Below are 25,812 nucleotides of genomic sequence, written 5' to 3'. Positions count from 1 at the left end.
CTCCATGGATAAAGAATCCATATTTTCACAAAGTCTCAAAACAATTACATTTAAAAGAAATCTCAGACCAGAAATTGAATACAGCAGCTTCGTCCCTTTAGTAGTGTGTGTAAAGACATTGAATTTATTGGCATTCTGCTCAGTCTGAAAGGACTTATTTTAATATAGTCACAGAGACTTAATATTCTATCTTTCTTGTTTACTTGTATAAAACTCCAACATGAACCGAGATTTTGAAAAATAGCAGCCTGGCCATGGTAAGAGTGGCATTCATCACCAGTGCCTATATGTGGGACCTTTCAAATGTCACAGATGCCAAAAATAACATTTTTATTTTGCAATAGATTGATGGTAATTGTTTCGCATAAAGGAGCACACTATATTGTTGTAACAAAGACTGCTAGATATATGAGCTTTCTTAGCGTCACTGCAATAAGACTTTTTTGCATATGCTTCCTTCAGTTCCAGAATTCTGACATTAATACCACAGTTCTTGTTGCTCTGGTGATGCTGTGCAACATCATAATAGAATGTGGGATCATGTCTCCAATTCACCAAGCAATGAATTCTTTATCTTCATCACAGCATTGGGAAAGATGCTTGGTAGTTGAGGGAGGGAAACCAGTTTGAAGAGTGAGAACACCCTGGCTTGACCCCCTCTTGTAAATGGTTACAGAGCAGCACTGCAGAGCCTGGCAGTTGGGTTAACTCTCTGACCTCTCAGACTGGACATTGGCACGTGCTGCAGGATAGATTGTTGAAAGTAGAGGAGAAAGAAAAAGAGATTAAAATTGGGGTAAAGGATCATAGATAAATAGATTGAGTGGGTGAAAATATGAGCAGTGCATGATGCCAAAGTCTGAGAATACAGTGAACATAAGAACATAAGAAATAGGTGCAGGAGTAGGCCATTCAGCCCCTCAAGCCTGCCCCACTATTCAATAAGATCATGGCTAATCTGCCCCAGACCTCAACTCCTCTTTCGTGCCAGCTCCTCATAGCCCTCAACTCCCCGATATTTCAAAATTCTGTCTATCTCCTCTTTAAATACTTTCAGTGATCTAGCCTCCACAACTCTCTGAGGTAGAGAATTCCAGACATTCACTACCCTCAGAGAAGAAATTCCTTCGCATCTCAGTTTTAAATTGAGTGTCTCCTTATTCTGTAACTATGTCCCCTAGTTCAAGATTCCCCCACTAGTGGAAACATCGTCTCAACGTCTACTCTGTCAAGCTCCCTCAGGATCTTGTACGTTTCAATCAGATCACCGCTCATTCTTCTAAACTCTAATGAAAAAAGGCCTAACCTGTTTAGCCGTTCTTGGTAAGTCAACCCCTTCATTCCAGGAAACAGCCTAGTGAATCTCTTTTGAACTGCCTCCAATGCCAATATATCCTTTCTTAAATACGGGGACCAAAACGGCACACAGTCTTCCAGGTGCGGCCTCACCAACACCCTGTACAGTTGTAACAAAACTTCCCTATTTTTAAACTCCAACCCCCTAGCAATAAAGGCCAAAATTCCATTTGCCTTCTTAATTACTTGCTGCACCTGCATGCTAACTTTTTGTATTTCATGCACAAGAACATCCAGATCCCTCTGTGCTGCACTTTTTTTGGAGTCTATCTCCATTTAAATAATAGTCTGCCTTTTGATTCTTCCTACCAAAGAGCATGACCTCACACTTTCCTACATTAAACTCCATCTGCCAAGTTTTTGCCCACTCACTCAACCTATCTATATCCCCTTGCAGATTCCTTATGTCCTCATCACAACATGCTTGCCCACCTTTTATTGTATCGTCAGCAAATTTGGATATATTACACTTTGCCCCCTCCTCCAAGTAATTAATATAGATAGTATACCAGTTCTCCTTTATCAACTCTGCTTGTAACATCCTCAAAGAACTCTAGCACATTTGTCAAACATGAGTTCCCTTTCACAAAACCATGTTGACTCTGTTTGACTGCATTAAGCTTTTCTAAATGTCCTGCTATTTCATCCTTAATAATTGAGGCCCTGGGACTGACAGTCCACTAGTTACATCTTTCCAACCTGAAAAAGACCCATTAATCCTGACTCTCTGTCTTCTGTGAGTTCACCAATCCTCAATCCATGCTAATACATTACCCCCAATACCGTGAGCTCCTATCTTGTGCAATAATCTTTTATGTGGCATCTTATCGAATGCCTTCTGGAAATCCAAATACATTACATCTACCGGTTCCCCTTTATCAACTAAGCTTGTTATATCCTCAAAGAACTCTAGCAAATTTGCCAAATATGATTTCCCTTTCACAAAACCATGTTGACTCTGTTTAATTGCATTAAGCTTTTCTAAATGTCCTGCTATTTCTTCCTTAATAATGGACTCGAGCATTTTCCCAACGACTGTTGTTAGGCTGACTGGCCTATAGTTTCCTGCTTTTTGTCTCCCTCCCTTCTTGAACAGGGGCATCACATTAACAGTTTTCCAATCCGTTTGGACCCTCCCGGAATCCAGTGAGTTCTGGAATATTTCGACCAATGCCTCCATTATCTCTGCAGCTACTTTAGATTTTTTTTTTAGATTTAGAGATACAGCACTGAAACAGGCCCTTCGGCCCACCGAGTCTGTGCCGACCATTAACCACCCATTTATACTAATCGTACACTAATTCCATATTCCTATCACATCATCACCTGTCCCCTGTCCCTATATTCCCCTACCACCTACCTATACTAGGGGCAATTTATAATGGCCAATTTACCTATCAACCTGCAAGTCTTTCGGCTGTGGGAGGACACCGGAGCACCCGGAGGAAACCCACGCAGACACAGGGAGAACTTGCAAACTCCACACAGACAGTACCCAGAATTGAACCCGGGTCGCTGGAGCTGTGAGGCTGCGGTGCTAACCACTGCGCCACTGTGCCGCCCCAAACCTTTAAAACACGTGGATATAGGCCCTCAGGTCCTGGCGACTTGTCTGCCTTTAGTTCCATTCGTTTGTCAAATACTTTGCACCTCATGATAGAGATAGTTAAAAGATCTGTCCTCCCATTAGCTCCCTGCTTATCTGATATCTGTGGGATGTTTATAGTGTCCTCCACCGTGAAGACCGATGCAAAATATTGGTTTAAATTATCTGTCATTTCCCTGTTCCCCATTATCAATTATCCAGTCGCATCCTCAAGGGTCCCACGCTCACTTTAGCTACTCTCTTTATATATACCTGTAGAAGCTCTTGCTGTTTGTTTTTATATTTCTTGCCAATTTACTTTCATAATCAATTTTCTCCCTCTTTATTAGCTTTTTAGTCATCCACTGCAGGTTCCTAAAAAAATCCCAATCCTCTGGCCTACCACTAGTTTTCACCGCTCTGTATGCCTTAGTTTTTGACTGGGTACTCTCCTTGACGGCCTTTGTTAACCACAGGTGGTTCGTCCTTCTCATCGAGTCATTCTTTTTGACTGGGATAAAGTTTTGCTGAGCGTTATGAAATATCTGCTTAAATGTCTGCCACTGCTCATCCACTGACGTTCCCCTTAGTCTATTTTCCCAGCCCACTTTAGACAACTCTTTCTTCAGACCTCTGTAATTGCCCCTTGTTTAAGTTGAGGACACTGGTTTGAGACCCGAGTTGGTCGCTGTCAAACTGAATTTGAAATTCTTCCATGTTATGATCGATGCCCCCTAGAGGATTCTTAATTACGATATCTGTTATTAATCCTACCTCATTACATCATTACTAGATCTAAAATAGCCTGTTCCCGGGTAGGTTCTGCAACGTATTGCTCTAACAATCCCTGATGCACTCTACAAATTTGTCTTCCATGTTACCTCTGCCAATCTGATTTGTTCAGTCAATATACAGATTAAAATCACCCATGACAATTGTAGCGCCCTTCTTACACGCCTTCCTTATTTCCCGATTTATACTTTGTCCTACAGTGAGGCAACTCTTCGGGGGCCTCTTGACGACTCCCACCCATTACTTCTTCCCCTTGCTATTCCTCATTTCCACCCAAACTGATTCCACATCTCCATCCATTGCACCTAAATCACTACTCACCACTGCACTGATCCTTTATTAACAAAGCTATCCCACTTCATTTTCCTTTTTGCCTATTTTTCCAGAATGTCAAATACCCTTGAATATTGAGTTCCCAGTCTTGGTCACCCTGCAACCACATCTCTGTCATAGCTATCAAGTCATATTCATTAATTTCTGTTTGTGCCGTCAACTCATCTATCTTGTTACAAATGTTGCGTGTATTCAGATAAAGAGCCTTAAGCTTTGACTTTTTGCCATTATTACTTGTTCTGGTTTTAATTTCTGCTGCACTCTTCTGCTTATATTTTCTGCTCCTTCCTGTCACACTTTAATTACCGTTCGCCTCTTCACTACCCTGCACCTCTGCTCTCTCGTTTTTTTTTTGATTTTTTAAACTTCCCTTCAATTGAACCTTCCCCCCAACTAATTAGTTTAAAGTCCTGTCTACAACCCTGGGAGAGAAAGAAACAGTTACTGTGCCATTTCAAGATGTTTCGTTTGTGTAAATTTGATGATTGTGCAGTTCAATCGTAATGCAATTCGATTGCTGATATCTTGTCCATCAGTCAGTCCCCATTTGCCCATTTTTACTGACCTATATTGGACCCTGATCCTTGTCTTCAATTTTCAGGCCTTTGTTAAAGATAAACATGTTTGTTTTTTTGTAATAATCTGTAGTAGTAGTAATAGTAAGAAAGTATTATGTTTTCTGAATATAAGGGATTTATGTTTATACTATTGCAATTTAGAAGGATTTTATCAAAATGGGAATTGTCAAATAGCAGAACATAATATATGCAGGTGTGTTAGGCATCAGATTTTAGATGTTTAATTGTTTCGATTAAGTTGTATTGAATTAAACAGACTTGGTGATGCCAGATTTAATCCCTGACCTGTGCAAAGTAACCATTCCCAGACAGGGTGCCAGTAGGGATACTACTGAACTCAATGGCCTGGGTCTCACTCTTGATCACTATTCCATGACTTCTGCTGATAAATATGATGCATGAGAATGACAATTAAGATCAGGAAAAAGCCCAGCTGTAATGCCAGCCCACCCTGCCTTATGAAATAGTTTTTTGATGCTCACCATCTGAAGAATAGCCATTTGAGCAAGTTACCAGAGTGCAACCAATCAGCATGAGCTATTGTTTTCAAAAGAGGAAGGAAGAAAATAGGACAGAAATAAGAAAATCATAGAGTCATTTCCGGCACAGAAGAAGGCCATTCGGCCCATCGAGTCCATGCTGGCTCTTCGTGGAGCTATGCAGTCAATCCTACTCTCCAGCTCGATCCCCGTAACCCTGCAAGTCTATTTCTTTCAGGTGGCCATTCAACTTCCTCTTGAAGTCATTGATTGTCTCTGCTTCCACCACCCTGTAGGCAGCGAGTTCCAGGTCAATACCACCTGTTGCATAAAAAAGTGCTTCCTCATATTCCCCCTACATCTTTTGCCCAAAACTTTTAATTTTTGTCCCCTGGTCCTTGTGCCATTTATTAATGGGAACAGTTTTTCCTTGTCTAACTTATCTAAGCCAGTCATAATCTTGTACACTTCTATTAAATCTCCCCTCAATCAACATTGTTCTAAGGAGAACAACACCAACTTTTCTAACCTAACCTTGTAACTAAAATCCTCCATCCCTGGAACCATTCTGGTAAATCTCCTTTGCACCTTCTCAAGGACCTCACTTCCTTCCTAAAGTGTGGTGACCAGAACAGGATGCAGTACTCCAGTTGGAGCCTAACCAGAGCTTTATAAAGGTTCAGAATAACTTCCCTGCTTTTGTACTCAATGCCTCTATTCATGAAGCCCAAGATCCCATATGCTTTACTAACTATTCTCTCAATGTGTCCTGCCACCTTCGAAGATCAATGCACATGCACTCCCAGGTCCCTCTGTTCCTGCGCACTCTTTAGAACTGTGCCATTAAATCTATATTGCCTCCCCCTATCCCTTCTGCCAAAATACATCACCTCACACTTGTCAATATTCAATTCCACCTGCCACTATCTGCCCATTCTGCTCGCCTATCTATGTCCTGTTGCAGGAACTTCATAACATCCTCACTGTTTGCCTCACCTCCAAGTTTGGTGTCGCCAGCAAATTTTGAGATTCGACTCTGTATTCCAAAAAAAGCAGTGGTCTCAGCACTAACCCGTGGGAACACCACTGTCTGCCATCCTCCAGTCTGAAAAGCAACCATTTACCACAACTCACTGTTTTCTGTTCTTAAGCCAATTTTTAAAATCCAATTGGACACTGACCCTTCTAATCCATGAACCTCAATTTTCTTAACCAGCCTGTTATGTGGTACCTTATCAAATGCTTTCTTAAAATCCATGTAAACAACAACCCCCACATTCCCTTCATCAACCTTCTCTGTTACTTCGTTAAAGAATTCAATTAGATTAGTCAAGCATGATCTGCCTTTTACAAATCCATTGCTGACTATCCTTAATTAACTCAAACCTCTCTAAGTGTTCGTTGATATTTTCCCTGATTATTGTTTCCAAAACCTTACCCACCACTGCTGTTAAACATAAGCACACACGTTTTAATGTGCTGTTAATATGAGAGAGTGCTCATGCATAGATGTAACTTATAGAATCCTTGAATGGCACAACACAGGAGGAGGCCACTCGGCCTATTATACCTGGGTCGGCTCTTTGAAAGAGCTATCCGATTAGTCCTACTTCCCCTGCTCTTTCACCATAGCTCTGCAACTTTCCCCTCAATTTATCCATTCCCTTTTGAAAGATAATATTGAATCTGCTTCCATCACCCTTTCAGGTAGTGTATTCCAGATCATAACAACTCGCTGCGTAAAAATGATTTCTCGCATATTGTTTCTGGTTCTTTTGCCAATTAGCTCAAATCTGTATTATCTGGTTACTGACTCTTCTGCCCCTGGGAACAGTTTAAACTTATTTAATCTATCAAAACCCTTTGTGACTTTGAACAAATCTCCCCTTCACCTTTTCTGCTCTAAAGAGAACAACCGAAGTTTCTCTAGTGTCTCCACATAACTGAAGTCCCTCATCTCTGGTACCACTCGAGCAAATCTCCTCTGCACGCTCTAAGTCTTTTACATCCTTGCTAAGTGTGGTGCCAATAATTGGACCCAATACCCCAGCTGGGACTTAACCAATGTTTTATAAAGGTTTAGAGTAACATCCTTGCTTTTGTACAATATGGGCTGAATTTTCATGACCCCCCCGAAGTTGGGAAGGGAGGTGGGGGGCCCAAAAATGCTGGCTGCAGCCAACGTTTCAGTTTCAGGATGCAGTTCCCGATGCTGGCAATGTTAACCAGGGTGGGGGAGAGGAACAGTGATCCCACCTTCCTCACCATTGAGGCCAGTTAAGCAGTTTATAAGCTCATTAAGAGCTTGTTAAGGTTGAAAGGTGGAATTTTAAAGTGGGATGTATGTGTTTTACGAGGTGTCTGTTGCAGATCTGAAGAGAGGCAGGTACAGAGTGTGGGCCAGTCATGGCTGCCCCAGGGCATCACCCCGGCTGCATAAGAGAGGAAGAGGGAGACTCTCCCTTTAGTAGGGACATGCCCTTGTCACAGAATAGGTGGCAGGGAAAGTGGGAACTCAGTGCTCATCACTTCCCCCCCCGCCCCACCCCACAGCACCACAAGGCAGAAAAGTAGCAGCAATGCTGCCAAGGACAATTGGGTAGCCACCTGTCCAAAAGGAAGGCTGCAGCTACCAATGGTGGCACGAATGTCAGATTTTGTCCCAGTGACGATGAGGGGCAACACCTCCGCTGGAAAGATGGAATCCCCAGGAGTAAGCGGGCATGGGAGAGGAAAGAGGGGCAGGAAGACGATGGAGGCCATACCGTAACCATATGATCTACCACTGAAGACGGAGCTACTTGGAGATGGCCAAGACCCAGTGCTGCAGGATACTGTGACTCTCCAGGCAGCGAGTCACAGAAATCTGTGCCCTTGTCACTGAAGATCTCGTACCTCGCAGCACTGGTCACCATTGCACTGCCAGTAGCTGTTAAAGTGACTGTGGCCTTGGACCTCTTCCCTTCTGCAAGCTTACAAACAGCATCGCACCACTGCATCTCACCGATGCACTTTTTGCCAAGTCTGGACAGTAAATTCACTTCATGACAGACGTGGCCTCGCAGGCACAGAGGGCTGTGGGTTTCGCTGCAATTGCTGGATTCCTCCAAGTGCAGAGCATCATTGATTACACCCATTTATTTTTTATTCGTTCATGGGATGTTAGCATCGCTGGCTAGGTCAGCATTTATTGCCCATCCCTAATTGCCCTTGAGAAGGTGGTGGTGAGCTGACTTCTTGAACTGCTGCTGTCCTAGAGGTGCAGGTACATCCACAGTACTGTTAGGAAGGGAGTTCCAGGACTTTGACCCAGCGACAGTGAAGGAACAGCGATATAGTTTCAAGTCAGGATGGTGTGTCACTTTGAGGGGAACTTGCAGGTGGTTATGTTCCTGTGTTCCCATGCCTCTGCATTCCTTGTCCTTCTTGGTGCTAGGGGCCTCGGGTTTGGAAGTTGCTGTTGAAGGAGCCTTGGTGAATTGCTGCAGTGCATCTTGTAGATGGTACACTCTGCTGCCACTGTGCGTCGATGGTAGAGGGAGTGAATGTATGTGGATGGGGTGCCAATCAAGCGGGCTGCTTTGTCCTGGATGATGTCGAGCTTCTTGAGTGTTGTTGGAGCTGCACCCATCCAGGCAAGTGGAGAGTATTCCATCACACTCCTGACTTGTGCCTTGTTGATTGTGGACACGCATTGGGGAGTCAGAAGGTGAGTTACTTGCCGCAGGATTCCCAGCCTCTGACCAGCTCTTGCAGCCACACTATATATGCAGCTGGTCCAGTTCAGTTTCTGGTCAATGGGTAACCCCCAGGATGTTGATCGTGGGGGATTTAGTGATGGCAGTGCCATTGAACATCAAGGGGAGATGGTTAGACTCTCTCTGGTTTGAGATGGTCATTGCCTGGCACTCGTGTGATGCGAATGTGGCCATCAAGGCACCGATTGACCGGCCGTTAGATTCACCAACAGGAAGGGCTTCCACTGCCTCAATGTTCAGCTGGTCTGTGACCACAACAAGTGCTTCCTCCATGTGTGTGCTCACTTTCCTGGCAGCTGCCATGACTTCTTCATCCTCTACCAGTCTAAGCTGCCTCAGATCTTCACTCTAAAACCACAAAGTGTGTGGATGGATCCAAGGGAACAAGGAAAATCCCTTGAAGAGATGGCTATGGAGGCTTTGACCCCTCTATGGGAACCCCAGACAAGGCATATAGGTGATATAAACAATGCCATCTGCTCAGCAGGATAACCGCTGAGCAGACCATTGGGCTTCTGAAGACATGGGCTGGATTTTCTGCCCATGGCAGAGCTCCTGGCACTGGGCCAAAAAGCTGGGGGAATCCCACCTTGCCAGCTGGAGTATCAAATGGGGGGAGGGTTGGTGTTGAGAAAAGGGGGAGCGGGGTACAGGGAGGCATTTTGTTTGCTGGCGGAGGACCTCTCTGGGCCACAGATTGTCTACGGAGTTGGGGCCCCCCAAAGCCCACAGGGAGGTCACCTCATTTTACGGGTAATCTCCCCATGTGGCAGAGGCCACCCCCCACCCCTGGCTTAATGCGAGCAGCAGGGAAAGAGGCCCCAAAGTGCTGTTAATAGGACTCTTAAGGGTCTCAAATGGCCTCTGGGTGGGAAGGTCGTCATCGGCCTATCCTGCCCCAGACAAAATTCGCACCCTGCCTCCCGTTGCAATTCTATGGGCCCGCTCACCTCTGAACCCATCTCGGGGGGCCCATAAAATCTGCCCTACTCTGGTGCCTGGACCGGCGGGTGGTGCCCTCTAATACCCTCCTGCAAAGGTCTCGGTTCATGTGATGGTCTGCTGCACTCTCCATAACGTGGCCCTCCAGAGAAGTGTGGATCTTGAGGATAGTGAGGACCAGGAAGGGGACTGCTTATTGGGGAGGAGGAGGAAGAACAGGAAGTGAGAGTGGAGGAGGAAGAGGAGGCAGAGGGAGATGACGCTGACAGAGTGGTGCCCCTGCTGCATGACAAGGTGGCCTACTCCTGCCACCGTCCAGGAAGAGGATCGTCCTCCTCTCCCTTACGGCCTCCAATGTTAGATCCAAGTCAGCCTTAATGAAGCGAGGGGCTGCCCTGCCTCGGGTTCTAGGCCTCAACGAAGTCTGCTGTGGGGAGTCTAAATCAATCCCAGACTTCATCTGACCCGCCTCCAGTCCTGCCCCCACTGGTGCGAAGTGGACAGGAAATCTGTCTTCATACCAATTCAGGGCTCACCAATGCGAAAATCTTAGCTATTATCAGTTTCTCGCCAGAGATGGGTTTCTGACCTGAAAACAAACCGAGGCCCTGTTTCCTGCCTCCATGGTGAAACTTCAGCCCTATGTCTCTATTTATGAAGCCAGAGCTCATGTATGCTTTTTTAACAGCCTTCTCAACTACTCCTACCACCTTCAAATACTTGTGCACTCACACCCCATGGTCTCTCTGTTCCAGCCCCCTCTTTTAAATGGAACCATTTAATTTATGTTACTTCACCATATTCTTCCTACCAAAATTAATCACTTCACTCTTCATTGCATTAAATTTCATCTGCCATGTGTCTGCAACTTTCACCAGTTTGTCTGTATCCTCCCAAAGTCTGTTACTATCCTCCACATTGTTGACTGCATTTTCAGGTTTTGTGTCAGCTGCAAACTTTTAATTATGCCCTCTATATCAAAGTCCAGATCATTAATACATATCAAAAACAGCAGTGGTCCCAAACCCGACCCCAAGGGGATACTTCCTTCCAATCTGAAAGACAATCATCCACCATTACTCTCTTCCTCTTCCTTAGCCAAATTCATATCCATGCATCCACTGCCCTTTTAATTCTATGGGCTTCAATTTTGCTAACAATTCTATTATGTGTTACTTTATCAAATGCCTTTTGAAAGTCCATATACACAACATCAACCGTTCTCCTTTCCTTTATCAAAGAACTCAACCAAGTTAATAAAGCATAATTTGCCTTCAACACATACATGCTGACTTTCATTTATTAACCCATATTTTTCCAAGTCCCAATTAATTTTGTTCCTGATTATTGTCTCTATAATTTTCTGCACCACTGTTAGGCTGACTGGTCTATTATTGCCAGGTGTTTGAACGGAGCTGTAATATTTGCAATCCTCCAGCCCTAGGCACCACTTCCAAGAAGGATTGGAAGATTGAGGCCAGAGCTTCCGTAATTTGCACCTTTACTTCCTTCAGCAACCTCGGATCTATCCCATCCAGATTGAGTGACTTTTCTACTTGGAATGTTGCCAGTCTTTCATATACTTCCTCTTTATCTCACTTTATCCCTTCCAATTTTTCTGCTATCTCCTTCTTTACTGTGACACTGGTAACAATGAGTTCTTTAGTGAAGACAGAGGCAAAGTTTTACCACTTTCAGCCAGAGGGTGGTTGGAATCTGGAATGCACTGCCTGAAGGGGTGGTAGAGTCAGGAACCCTTACAACATTCAACACGTATTTAGATGAGCACTTGAAACACCATAGCATACAAGGCTATGGGCCAAGTGCTGGAAAATGGGATTAGATTAGTTAGGTGCTTGATGGCTTCACAGACACGATGGGCCGAAGGGCCTGTTTCTGTGCTGTATAACTCTATTACTTAAATAAGGTGCAGTTTTAGGGCACTCAGCAGTTTTGCTGCTATACTGAAATCAGATGCTGGACACACTGATTGAAAACAAAACTGTTCTTTCTGCAGCACTATCGTAACATCATAGCAAAAATGTAATTGCATATAATCTACTCCCCACAGCGGGAGAGACACTACATATAATTTTTTGGGCATCAAGCTGAAAGCTTATGAAGGATGACCTAACTAGTGAATCAATCATCAGCTAAAAGTAGAATTAAAACAAAATACAAGTATGGTGCGCTTCTGTGCTGTTAATTTATTGGCGTCAGTTGACTGAATACGTAAACAGTTTTAATATGCTTTCCTAACACCCATGTGGGAGCATAAAAATAAGCTGGTAATTCTCTTTATAGCCGAACTGTGAGGTATCACTATTCTTTTTTGGGATCGGATTATTTTTAAAACTGGGAATGATAAAATTTTTCTGAAAAGTAGTGTTATTTTATCCTAAAAATAAATATTTTAAGAAGTGTATGCAGATTATTGCTGCTTGCACAAGAATTGCACAAATTCAAGTTTAAAGATGAAGCCTGAGTTCAGATTTAAGAAAAGAAAATGCTGGAAATATTCAGCAAGTCGGGCAGCATCTGAGGAGAGGGAAACAGAGTTCACGGGATGAATTTTGTGGGGGTTCCGACACTAGGCTGGAAAGCCAGGGGCAATCCTACCCCAGTTATATTATTTGGCACAGAGGCAATTAACTGCCCGGCACCAGGGCTACTGTCCCTTTAAAAGACCGGAGCCCACCTGCAAGAGCTTCCGGCCAATCAGAAGGCCGACAGATCTTCAGTCTCAACAGTGCCAACAGGAGCAGTAGCCACTGCTGGGACTGCAGAAGGCCCAGACCAGCCAGCATGGAGGAGGTCCTGAATTCAGTCAGGCAGGCCCCAACAGTTGTCGATCGTGAGGGCAGTAGGTTTCTTGCCGAGGGGTGTCCTTTGCCATTGGGGGGGACTTCCATGGGCCACAGGGTGCCCAATCAGGAGGGCCACCCCCACCCCGAGCCCACAGGTTTTACTGGGTGGCCTGCCCATATGGCATGGGCCCACCCATTGCTAGCATAGCAGCAGTGAAAAGAGGCCCTTAAATGGCCCTTAATTGGCACTTTAACTGACAGGCACTCCACCCCTCACCTTCCCTCACCAATTATGGCCCCCAACTCTTACCTTCCGGGAGCGGAGCAGAGAGGAGCGGAGTGGACCTGTGGGGAGAACGCCGAGAGTGGAGCCTATAAATCGACCCCAAGGATCGAGGCCCAGTCTCCCACCTTCCGGGAGCGGAGCAGAGAGGAACGGAACGGACCTGTGGGGAGAATGCTGAGACTGGAGCCCATAAATCGACCCTGAGGATCGAGGCCCAGTCTCTTACCTTCCGGGAGCGGAGAGGAGCAGAGCGGAGTGGACCTGTGGGGAGAACGCCGAGAGCGGAGTCTATAAATCGAGCCCGAGGATTGAGGCCCAGTCTCTTACCTTCCGGGAGCGGAGCAGAGAGGAACGGAACGGACCTGTGGGGAGAATGCTGAGACTGGAGCCCATAAATCGACCCTGAGGATCGAGGCCCAGTCTCTTACCTTCCGGGAGCGGAGAGGAGCAGAGCGGAGTGGACCTGTGGGGAGAACGCCGAGAGCGGAGCCTATAAATCGAGCCCGAGGATCGAGGCCCAGTCTCTTACCTTCCGGGAGCAGAGAGCAGTCAAACCTCTTCCAGAGTGCCGGAGTATTGTAAAAAAAACAACAGTGACGTCAGAGGAGATTAGTTGGTGAGTAACAGCTGTTAGGGCATTTAAATATCTTTAAAAAAAATAAGGGGAAAGTTTTTTTTTGAGAAAAAAACCTCTGGTGATAAGGTGAGTACTACTAAAGTGTTTTTTTGAAGGACTTTAGATTGAAGTGGGTAGAACAAGGCCCCTAGTGTAATTAGTATTTTTTTAAATTAAGGAAGTAACTAATTAACCGAGGGGTAAGTCATGGCAGGAGAGCTCAGCCCAATGATATGCTCCTCCTGCGCTATGTGGGAAATCAGGGACGCTTCCTGTGTCCCTGATGACCTTGTGTGCAGGAAGTGTATCCATCTGCAGGTACCGGCTACCTGCATTACAGAGCTGGAGCTGCAGGTGGATTCACTGCGGAGCATCCGCGATGCTGAGGACATCATGGATAGCAGGTTTAGTGAGGTGGTCACACCACAGGTAATGGCTGCATTGGCAAAAAAGGGATGGGTGACCACCAGACGGAGTAGTAGGCGCAGGCAGGTAGTGCAGGAGTCCCCTGTGGCCATCCTCCTCCCAAACAGATATACCGCTTTGGATACTGTTGGGGTGGATGACCTCCCAGGGGAAAGCAGCAACAGCCAAGTTCGTAGCACCACGGAGGACTCTGCTGCACAGCAGGGGAGGAAAAGGGGTGGAAGAGCTATAGTGATAGGGGATTCTATCGTAAGGTGTGCAGATAGGCGTTTCTGTGGCCGCAAACGAGACTCCAGAATGGTATGTTGCCTCCCTGGTGCTTGGGTCAAGGATGTCTTGGAGCGGCTGCAGGACATTCTGAAAGGGATGAGCAGGCAGAGATCGTGGTCCATATTGGTAATAACGACATAGGCAGGAAGAGAGACGAGGTCCTGCAAAGTGAATATAGGGAGTTAGGCAGAAGGTTAAAAAGCAGGATCTCTAGGATTGTAATCTCAGGATTACTGCCTGTACAACATGCTAGTGAGAGTAGGAATAGGAGGATAAGGCAAATGTATGCATGGCTGAAGAGCTGGTGTAGGCAGGAGGGCTTCAGCTACTTGGATCATTGAGATCTCTTCTGGTGCAGAGGTGACCTGTACAAGAAGAACGGGTTACATCTGAACTGGAAGGGGACCAATATCCTTGCGGGGAGGTTTTCTAGTACTACTCGGGAGGGTTTAAACTAGTCTTGCATGGGGGTGGGACCCAAAGTAGTAGTCTCTCCGATGAGATAGTTGAGGCAAATGTAGAGGTTAAAGCAAGCAAGTCCAGTAGGCAGGCTGGGCAGGGGCAGGACAGGGAGCGTGGAAGGTCTGGTACGCTAAACTGCATTCACTTTAATGCAAGAAGCCTTACCGGTAAGGCAGATGAACTCAGAGCATGGATCGATACGTGGGACTGTGATATTATAGCTATTACGGAAACGTGGTTGAGGGATGGGCAGGACAGACAGCTCAATGTTCCGGGGTACCGATGCTTCCGGCGTGACAGAGGTGGAGGTAAGAGAGCAGGGGGAGTTACACTATTGATTAGGGAGGACATCACGGCAGTACTTAGAGAGGATATCCCGGGTGGAACGTCCAGCGAGGCCATATGGGTAGAACTTAGAAATAAGAAAGGGGTGATCACTTTGATGGGATTATACTATAGGCCCCCCAATAGTCAGAGGGAATTGGAGAAGCATATATGTTGGGAAATCACAGATAGGTGTAGGAATTATAGGGTTGTAATAGTAGGTGATTTTAACTTCCCTAATATTGACTGGGACTGCCTTAGTGCTAAGGGATCAGATGGGGAAGAATTTGTTAAGTGTGTCCAGGATAGTTTCCTGAAGCAGTATGTGGATGGCCCTACTAGAGAAGGGGCTACACTCGACCTCCTCTTAGGAAATGAGGATGGGCAGGTGGTTGATGTGTCAGTGGGGGAGCACTTTGGGACCAGTGACCATAACTCTATTAGCTTCAAGATAGTGATGGAAAAGGATAGGACTGGTCCTCAGGTTGAAGTCCTAAATTGGGGGAAGGCTAATTTTGATGGCATCAGACAGGAACTCTCAAAAGTTGAATGGGAGAGGCTGTTTACAGGTAAAGGGACATCTGGCAAGTGGGAGGCTTTTAAAAGTGAGATAGGAAGATTTCAGGGCCGGCATGTTCCTGTTAGATGGAAGGGCAAGGCTGGCAAGTTTAGGGAACCTTGGTTGACGAGGGATATTGAGGGTCTGGTCAGGACAAAGAAGGAGGCATATGTCAGGTATAGGCAGCTGGGATCAAGCGAGTCCCTCGCGGAGTATAGGGGATGTAGGACGACGCTGAAGAAGGAAATTAGGAGGGCAAAAAGGGGCCATGAAATTTCCCTGGCAGATAAGATAAAGGAGAATCCTAAAAGATTATATAAGTATATTAAGAGTAAAAGGGTAGCTAGGGAGAGAGTAGGTCCCTTTAAGGATCAGTGTGGCAATCTATGTGTGGAGCCATGGGAAATGAGCGAGGTCTTAAATGAATACTTCTCGTCCGTATTTACCTTGGAGAAGGTCATGGAAGCTCGTGAGTTCAAGGCAGGGAACAACGATATCCTAGAGCATATCAACATTACAAAGGAGGAGGTGTTGGAGGTTTTGAAGCGCATTAAGGTGGATAAATCCCCAGGGCCTGACCAGGTGTATCCTAGGATGCTATGGGAAGCAAGGGAGGAGATTGCTGGGGCCCTGGCAGAGATTTTTGTATCATCGTTAGCCATGGATGAGGTACCGGAAGACTGGAGGATAGCTAATGTTGAGCCTTTATTTAAGAAGGGCAGCGGGGATAAGCCAGGGAACTACAGGCCGGTGAGCCTTACATCAGTGGTGGGAAAGTTATTGGAAGGGATTCTGAGAGACCGAATTTATATGCATATGGAAATGCGTGGTCTGATTAGGGATAGTTAGCATGGCTTTGTGCGTGGGAAATCATGTCTCACGAATTTGATTGAGTTTTTCGAGGACGTGACCAAGAGGATTGACGAGGACAGGGCGATGGATGTTGTCTACATGGACTTTAGCAAGGCCGTTGACACGGTCCTGCATGGTGGGCTGGTCCAGACGGTTCAAACAGATGGGATCCAGGGTGAGCTAGCCAATTGGATACAAAATTGGTTTGGTGGTAGGAGGCAGAGGGTGGTAGTGGAGGGTTGTTTTTTCAGATTGGAGGCCGGTGACCAGTGGTGTGCCGCAGGGAGTGGTGCTGGGCCCTCTGTTGTTTGTCATATATATTAAATGACTTGGATGTGAATGTAGGGGGCATGATTAATAAGTTTGCAGATGACACCAAAATTGGTGGTATAGTGGACAGTGAAGAAGGTTGTCTAAGGTTATCTAGGATCTAGATAAACTGGGAAAGTGGGCAAGGGATTGGCAAATGGAATTTAATGCAGACAAGTGCAAAGTGATGCATTTTGGGAAGTTAAACCAGGGCAGGACATATACAGTGAATGGCAGGGCCCTGGGGAGTGTTGTTGAACAGAGAGACCTTGGGGTGCAAGTACATAGTTCCTTGAAAGTGGCCATACAGGTAGACAGGGTGGTGAAGAAGGCGTATGGCATTCTTGCCTTCATCAGCCGAGGCATTGAGTACAAGACTTGGGACGTCATGTTACAGCTGTACATAACGTTGGTTTGGCCGCATCTGGAGTACTGTGTGCAGTTCTGGTCGCCGCACCACAGGAAAGATGTGATTAAGCTACAGAGGGTGCAGAAAAGATTCACAAGGATGTTGCCTGGTTTGGAGGGCTTGAGTTATGAAGAGAGATTGGATAGGCTGGGTCTGTTTTCCATGGAGCGAAGGAGGCTGAGAGTGGACATGACAGAGGTATATAAAATTATGAGAGGCATAGATAGTGTAGTTAGCCAAAGTCTGTTTCCCATGGTAGGGGTGACTAAAACTAGTGGGCATAGATTTAAGGTGAGAGGGAGGAGGTTTAAAGGGGATCAAAGGGGTACATTTTTCACACAAAGAATAGTGAGTATTTGGAATGAGCTGCCTGAGGAGGTGGTGGAGGCAGGAACAGTAGCAACATTTAAGAGGCATCTGGACAGGTACTTGAATGAGCAAGGCATAGAGGTATATGGAATTAATGCAGGCAGGTGGGATTAGTATAGATCGGCATTATGGTCGGCATGGACATGGTGGGCCGAAGGGCCTGTTTCTATGCTGTCCGTCTCTATGACTCTAACCGCACCTCCCAGCCTGTCCCTTGAGGGCTAGTAAAATCCAGCCCAACGTTTCAGGTTGATGACCTTTCATCAGAACTAGGTAACGTTTTGATCACGTGAAAGCGTGGAGGGTGGGAAAAAGAACAAACCGGAAGGTCTGTGATAGGGTCAAGGCAGGAGAGATAAAATGATAAAACGGCTGGTGCTACAAAGCCAAAGAAACTGGTAATGGGACAAGTGAAGAAACAAAAGATGTGTTAGAGGAGGTGTGAATAGCAGAATGTTGAACAGCTACCATCTGAAAGCATTAAAAAAAAGAGTAAAACCAAAATCTGCAAAGAAAACAGAAACAATATGGGGGCAAAGATTACGGTGTGAAAAAGTCAGTGTTGAATCCGGAAGGCTATAAAGTGCCTAACCGATAGATGAGGTGCTGTTCCTCGAGCTTACGACGAGCTTCATTTGAACAGAACATTAGGCCGATGACAGAGATGTCAGAATGGGACCAAGGTTGAGAATTAAAATGACAGGCAACTGGAAGTTCAGGATCTTGCTTGCGGACTGAATGGAGGTCACCCAGTCGTCGTTTTTAGAGATGTAGAGCACATTGCATTGTGAGCAGTGTGTTGGTACTAAATTCCATTGTACCAGAACTTTCAATCCATTTATCAAAATAGCAAAGAATGGAGTTTGATACAAATACTCATATGATGTCACACAATGCAGGTTCCAGGTTCATATTTCTGCTTGTTGTCACATTGGCACAATAATCTTTTTTTTAGGTTTGATTAGAGATACAGCACTGAAACAGGCCCTTCGGCCCACCGAGTCTGTGCCGAACATCAACCACCCATTTATACTAATCCTACACTAATCCCATATTCCTACCAAACATCCCCACCTGTCCCTATATTCCCCTACCACCTACCTATACGAGTGACAATTTATAATGGCCAATTTACCTATCAACCTGCAAGTCTTTTGGCTTGTGGGAGGAAACCGGAGCACCCGGAGAAAACCCACGCAGACACAGGGAGAACTTGCAAACTCCACACAGGCAGTACCCGGAATCGAACCCGGGTCCCTGGAGCTGTGAGGCTGCGGTGCTAACCACTGCGCCACTGTGCCGCCCTATCTTGTCCAATAAAATGTTTTTTTAATTCATTTCATGGGATGTGTGCGTCTCTGGCCAGGCCAGCATTTATTGCCCATCCCTAATTGTTTTTTTTATTCATTCAGGGATGGGGGCGTCGCTGGCTAGGCCAGCATTTATTGCCCATCCCTAATTGCCCTTGAGAAGGTGGCGGTGAGCTGCCTTCTTGAACTGCTGCAGTCCATTTGGGGTAGGTATACCCATAGTGCTGCTAGGAAGGGTGTTCCAGGATTTTGACCCAGCGACAGTGAAGGAATGGCGATATAGTTCCAAGTCAGGATGGTGTGTGACTTGGAGGGGAAATTGCAGGTGGTGGTGTTCCCATGCATTTGCTGCCCTTGTCCTTCTAGTTGGTAGAGTTCGCGGGTTTGTAAGGTGCTGTCCAAGGAGTCAATGGGAATCAAGGGGAAAACTGTCCGCTGGTTGGAATCATACTGGCGCAAAGGAAGATGGTTGTGGTTGTTGGAGGTCAATCATCACAGCTCCAGGACACCAATTATCAGGCCAAGCCTGAATAATTGCCCTTGAGAAAGTGGTGATGAGCTGCCTTCTTGAACCGTTGCAGTCCATGTGGCGTAGGTAAATCCACAATGCTATTAGGAAGGGAGTTCCAGGATTTTGACCCAGTGACAGTGAAGGAACGATGATATCGTTCCAAGTCAGCATGGTGTGTGACTTGGAGGGGAACATGCAGGTGGTGGTGTTCCAACACAACTGCTGCCGTTGTCCTTCTAAGTGGTAGAGGTCGCGGATTTGGAATGTGCTGCCTGAGTAACCTTGGTGCGTTGCCATCTTGTAGATGGTACACACTGCTGCCACTGTGCATCGGTGGTAGAACGAGTGAATGTTTGTGGACGGGATGCCAATCAAGCAGGCTGCTTTGTCCTGGATAGTGTCGAGCTTCTTGAGTGTTGTTGGAGCTGCACCTATCCAGGCAAGTGGAGAATATTCCATCACACTCCTAACTTGTTCCTTGTAGATGGTGGACATGCTTTGGGGAGCCAGGAGGTGAGTTACTTGCTGTAGGATTCCTAGCTTCTGACCTGCTGTTGTAGCCACGGTATTTATATGGCTACTCCAGTTCAATTTCTGGTCAATGGTAACCCCCCAGGATGTTGATGGTTGGGGATTCAGCGATTGTAATGCCATTGCATGTCAAGGAGAGATAGTTAGATTCTCTCTTGTTGGAGATGGCCATTGCTTAGCACTTATGTGGCATGAAAGTTACGTACCACTTATCAGGCCAAGCCTGAATATTATCCAGGTCTTGCTGCATTTCTACATGGACTGCATCAGTATCTGAGGAGTCGCGAATGGTGCTGAACATTGTGCAATCATCAGTGAATATCCCCACTTCTGACCTTATGATTGAAAGAAGGTTATTGATGAAGCAGCTGAAGATGTTTGGGCCTAGGGTACTACCCTGAGGAACTCCTGTGGTGATGTCCTGGAGCTGTGATGATTGACCTCCAACAACCAGAACCATCTTCCTTTACGCTAGTATGATTCCAACCAGTGGACAGTTTTCCCCTTGATTCCCATTGACTCCAGTTTTGCTATGGCTCCTTGATGCCATACTCGGTCAAAGGCAATCATTCTCACCTCACCTCTTGAGCTCAGCTCTTTTGTCCATGTTTGAACCAAGGCTGGAATGAGGTCAGGAGCTAAGTGGCCCTGGCAGAACCCAAACTGAGTGTCACTGAGCAGGCCATTGCAAAGCAAGTGCCGCTTGATAGCACTGTCCGTGACACCTTCCATCACTTTACTGATGATTGAGAGTAGACTGATGGGGCGGTAATTGGCTGGGTTGGATTTGTCCTGCTTTTTGTGTACAGGGCATACCTGGGCAATTTTCCACATTGCTGGGAAGATGGCAGTGTTGTATCTGTACTGGAACAGCTTGGCTAGGGGCGTGGCAAGTTCTGGAGCTCAGGTCTTCAGTACAATTGCCGGAATGTTGTCAGGGCCCATAGCCTTTGCAGTACCCAGTGCCTTCAGTCGTTTCTTGTTATCACGCGGAGTGAATCGAATTGGCTGAAGTCTGGCATCTGTGATGCTGGGGACTTCAGGAGGAGGCCAAGATGCATCATCCACTCTGCACTTCTGGCTGAAGATTGTTGCAAATGCTTCAGTCTTGTCTTTTTGCACTGATGTGCTGGGCTCCCCCATCATTGAGGATGTTGAGGATGGGAATATTTGTGGAGCCACCTCCTCCTGTTGGTTGTTTAATTGTCCACCACCATTCACGACTGGATGTGGCAGGACTGCAGAGCTTAGATCTGATCTGTTGGTTGTGGGATCACTTAGCTCTGTCTATCGCATGCTGCCTATGCTGTTTGGCATGCAAGTAGTCCTGTATTGTAGCTTCACCAGGTTGGGACCTCATTTTGAAATATGCCTGGTGCTGCTCCTGCCGTGGCGTCCTAACACTCCAGGGTTAATCTCCCCGCTTGATGGTAATTGTAGAGTGGGGGATATGCCAGGCCATGAGGTTACACATTGTGGTTGAGTACAATTCTGCTCAGCTGATGGCCCACAGCACCTCTTGGATGCCCAGTTTTGCATTGCTAGATCTGTTCGAAATCTATCCCATTTATTATAGTGGTAGTGCCACATAACATGATGGAGGATATCATCAAGGTGAAGACGGGACTTCGTCTCCACAAGGACTATGCAGTGGTCACTTCGACCAATACTGCCATGGACAGATGCATCTGCAGCAGGCAGATTGGTGATGATGAGGTCAAGTATTTTGTTCCCTCTTGTTGGTTCCCACATCACCTGCCGTAGACCCAGTTTAGCAGCTATGTCCTTTAGGACTCAGCCAGCATGGTCAGTAGAGATGCTACTGAGCCACTCTTGGTGATGGACATTGAAGTCCCCACCCAGAGTACATTCTGCACTCTTGCCACCCTCAGTGCTTTCTCCAATGGTGTTCAACATGGAGGAGTACTGATTCATCAGCTGAGTGGGTGTGGTAGGTGGTAATCAGTAGGAAGTTTCCTTGCCCTTGTTTGACCTGATGCCATGAGACTTCATGTGTTCTGGAGTCGATGTTGAGGATTCCCAGGGCAACTCCCTCCCGACTGTATACCACTATGCCGCCACCTCTGCTCGGTCTGTCCTGCTGGTGGGACAGGACATACCCAGGGATGGTGATGGTTGTGTCTTAGACATTGTAAGGTATGATTCTGTGAGTATGACTATGTCAGGCTGTTGCTTGACTAGTCTGTGGGACAGCTCTCCCAACTTTGGCACAAGCCCCCAGATGTTAGCAATGAGGACTTTGCAGGGTCGACAGGGTTTGCCATTGTCGTTTCTGGTGCCTGGGTTGATGTTGGGTGGTCCGTCCGATTTCATTCCTTATTGACTTGTTAGCAATTAGGTACAACTGAGTGGTTTGCTAGGCCATTTCAGAGGGCATTTTAAGAGTCAAACCACATTGCTGAGGGTCTGGAATCACATGTAGGCCAGACCAGGTAAGGATAGCAGATTTCCTTCCCTAAAGGACATGAGTGAACCAGATGGGTTTTTGCGACAATCGACAATCATTTCATGGCCATCGCTAGACTAGTTTTCAATTCCAGATTTTTTTTTTATTAATTGAATTCAAATTCCACCTTCTGCCATGTTGGGATTCGAACCCATGTCCCCAGGGGAATACCCTGGGTCTCTGGGTTACTAGTACAGTAACAATACCACTATGCCACCGCCTCCCCGATTTCTGTCTCGGAAAACATAAACATGCATTAAAAATTAAAATTAAAATGGAGAAATTCATAACCACTGTGGCACATTCTTGTTGATTTCACCAAACTAAAAACGTAGATATTTTTACTTAATTTTTACTTAATTACCTTCAATTTAGTCATTTGGTAGTCCAGAACTTGAGTATTGCTGCAAATAGAGACATGTTGTCATAGCTTTTCTTCTTGCACTCATCAGGACCAGCCACAAGAATACCAATGTAAGGGTAAACAACAACTGTATGAGAAGAGAATGCTGATCAGTTGGCAAGTGATCTCTGATTGGTAGAGGCATTGCCATGGGGAATGCACCAGTTTACGGTGACTGACAGCTAACTGCCAAGCTTTGTTTGAAATTTAAACCAAGTAGCTGGACTCTGATTGGTCAAGGCAATGAACCAGCGAATGGCTGTGACTTATTTTGTTTAGCTGAAATAAGTGCAATGTTTGTAAATGTTCTTTCTGTTTGCAAAGAGCAGGGCCCTGTGTCTAAATATACTCTCTTCTCACACAGTATAAAGTTGTTCCTTTCCCTTACATTGGTATTCTTTCAGATTCTCCTGATGAGTGCAAGTTGAAAAGCTTTGACAACATGTCTCTATTTTCAGCAATACCTTAAATATCTTGAAGTGTTTCTGATGTCATCAGCAGATGCAATGGTCTTAATTGATAAGTTATGGTATTTGTTTGCCCAATAAGAAGGATTTAGATGAGCGCTTGAAACGTCATAGCATAGAAGGCTACAGGTCAAGTGCTGGAAAATGGGATTAGAATAGTTAGGTGTTTGATGGCTGGCATGGACACGATGGGCCGAAGGGCCTGTTTCTGTGCTGTATAACTCTATGACTGTATGACTCTAATAGCGAGCTGGGCTCTGACAATGAACCACCTTTTCAGTCAAACGATTTTCTCAGTTTTTGAATAAGAACGTTGTCGCTCAATTTACTTCTCCACACAGCTGTGCACAGTCAAATGAGGAAATTGAGAGGGTTGAATTCAAAATTTTTCTAAAAAAATGGTGTTGTAACATCCTCAAAGCATGCATCAGAAATTAGCAGTATTTCTCTTGCGTTTTCCTACATAACCTCATGCCATTTTGACACCCCTTGAGTCAATCACGGAAATTTACATTCTTGTTTTGATATCTTGAAACCTGATTTGGAAACATCCGTCATCGAGAGGGAATATTTATAATGCTAGACTGCCGATCTAAAGCAATATCATGTGGGAGAAAGAGTATCATGCTTTGATTTCTGTGGGAATTTGTGACAATGGAGGGTTGGTGTTTTCCAACAGAAGGTTGGAGCTGTTACAATTTTAGTTTTGACGGATGATTTCAGTGGAACAATTGTAAGGATCAGTTATGAAACCTGCATCAATCTACAGTTTTTGATGTATTTACTGAAATGTCATGAGCGACGAGGGACATCAATTATGCTGAGTGACTAGAGAAGCTGCGATTGTTCTCCTTAGAGCAGGAAAGGTTAACAGGTGTTCAAAACCATGAAAGGTTTTGATAGAGTAAATAGGAGAACCAGTTTCCACTGGTTGAAGGGTCAGTAACAAAAGGACAAAGATTTAAGATAATTGGCAAAAGAGCCAGAGTTGAGATGGGGAGCAATATTTTTATGTAGCGAGTTGTTATGATCTGGAATGCACTACCTGAAAGAGTGGTGAAAACAGACTTAACAGTAACTTTCAAAGGGGTATTGGATAAATACTTGAAGGGGATTAAATTGCAGGGCTATGGGAAAAGAGGAGGGGACTGGGACTAATTGCATAGATCTGTCGAAGAGCCAACCAGGCACAATGGGCTGATTGGCCTTCTTCTGTGCTGTAAGGTTATTTGATTCTATGATTACCAAATTATACCTTTGTGTACAGCTTATTCAAACTAAGGAAGCAGCTGTTACCACAATTTCAGATGTTTTGCCATTCCTCATGCATAATAAATCAAGCATGTCTGGACATAGCCGACCTGTTCAGTTACACCAAAAGTTTTGTGCAATGGTTGGCCATCTTGTTCAGTTTCATCAGAATCTGTGTTCTAATCGATGATCCATCTACTGCATACTACCCACATTCAGCTTGCCTTAATGTTTTACTCAACCCTGAACTGATCTTCAAAGTCCTACTCCTTCATGCCCCTATCATCTCTAGACTTGAATTTTCAAACACCCATTTTTGCTTCTCCAAGCTGCACCTTACATAAACTACAATTTGTCCAGAATTCTATTGCCCATGCCTGCCACACAGAATCTGAATTGCCTAGTTTCTCTGGCCTTGTCAACCTCCAGAGGCTCCCCGTCCCTCTTTTCATTGATATCCAAATTATTACCCTTGTCTTCAAATCTCTCCTGGACCTTGCTTGTCATTTCTTCTGCAATCTCTTACGGGCCTAAGTCTTGCCCCCACCCTCTGCTGTACCAATGATAGAGCCTTCAGCCTTCTTGCTCGCACACTCTGGAGTTCTATCCCAAATACTTTTGTCTTGCTACATCTCTCCCATCTTCCAAAGATTCCTTAAAACTTATCTATTCCTTGTTTTTCCTACTACTCCTGTTCAGGCCTCACCTGCATCTGTGTAATACTTTGGACATTTTGCTATTGATTTCTAATGAGTTGAACTTTAACAGATCCAGAACAATCTGGAAATCTTTGTCTTTGATTTTAGAGAAAGTTTTGTGTGTTGAAGCTGAATTCAAAACAAAATATCCAGTGTCAAAAACAATTATGATCAAAAAAGACAAAACCAAAACCAAATCCTAAATCTTTGACCCCACAATTGAATCCTAAATGTCACACTGCACTAAAATTAACAATATTACATTGGTGGTTTAGCCGTAATCTCTGAGTAAGAGACTGCTGTGTCTGGGATTCAAAGGCAACTGATGGACATTCATGCTGCAACATAGCTATTTGTAGCAGCCTGAGAAGAAAATCAGAAGAATTAGCTGACCGATCGGTGGATGATTTTCCGTTTTGGGTTTAGTTAACACAAGATTTTTTTTGGTTAATTGAATGAAAACTTTGTTAGTCCAGCTTTACTCCAGCCACCATTGGTTCATTTTGATTTGCTCTTAAATTGACTCAGCAGTGTTATCAGTTTACCAAAAATGTCTGTCAAAAAATATGGTTAGTTTGTCAAGAAAGCAATATCTTACAAAGCACACAGCAAGGGTATATTTCATGAATTTTACCCGAGGGAAATGAGATGGTGGCACTCTG

At 45.2% G+C, this 25,812-nt stretch overlaps 1 protein-coding gene across 1 annotated transcript in view; it reads left to right on the top strand.

The window, feature by feature from the left end:
- npr2 (natriuretic peptide receptor 2) overlaps positions 1-25,812 on the top strand; it is a 244,287-nt gene that overhangs the window by 80,781 nt on the left and 137,694 nt on the right. The window lies entirely within an intron of this gene.

Source organism: Heterodontus francisci, chromosome 1, assembly GCF_036365525.1.
Source record: "Heterodontus francisci isolate sHetFra1 chromosome 1, sHetFra1.hap1, whole genome shotgun sequence".
NCBI lineage: Eukaryota > Metazoa > Chordata > Chondrichthyes > Heterodontiformes > Heterodontidae > Heterodontus > Heterodontus francisci.
Note: the sequence above shows the minus strand (reverse complement) of the source record. Positions and strands in the feature narration are given on the sequence as shown.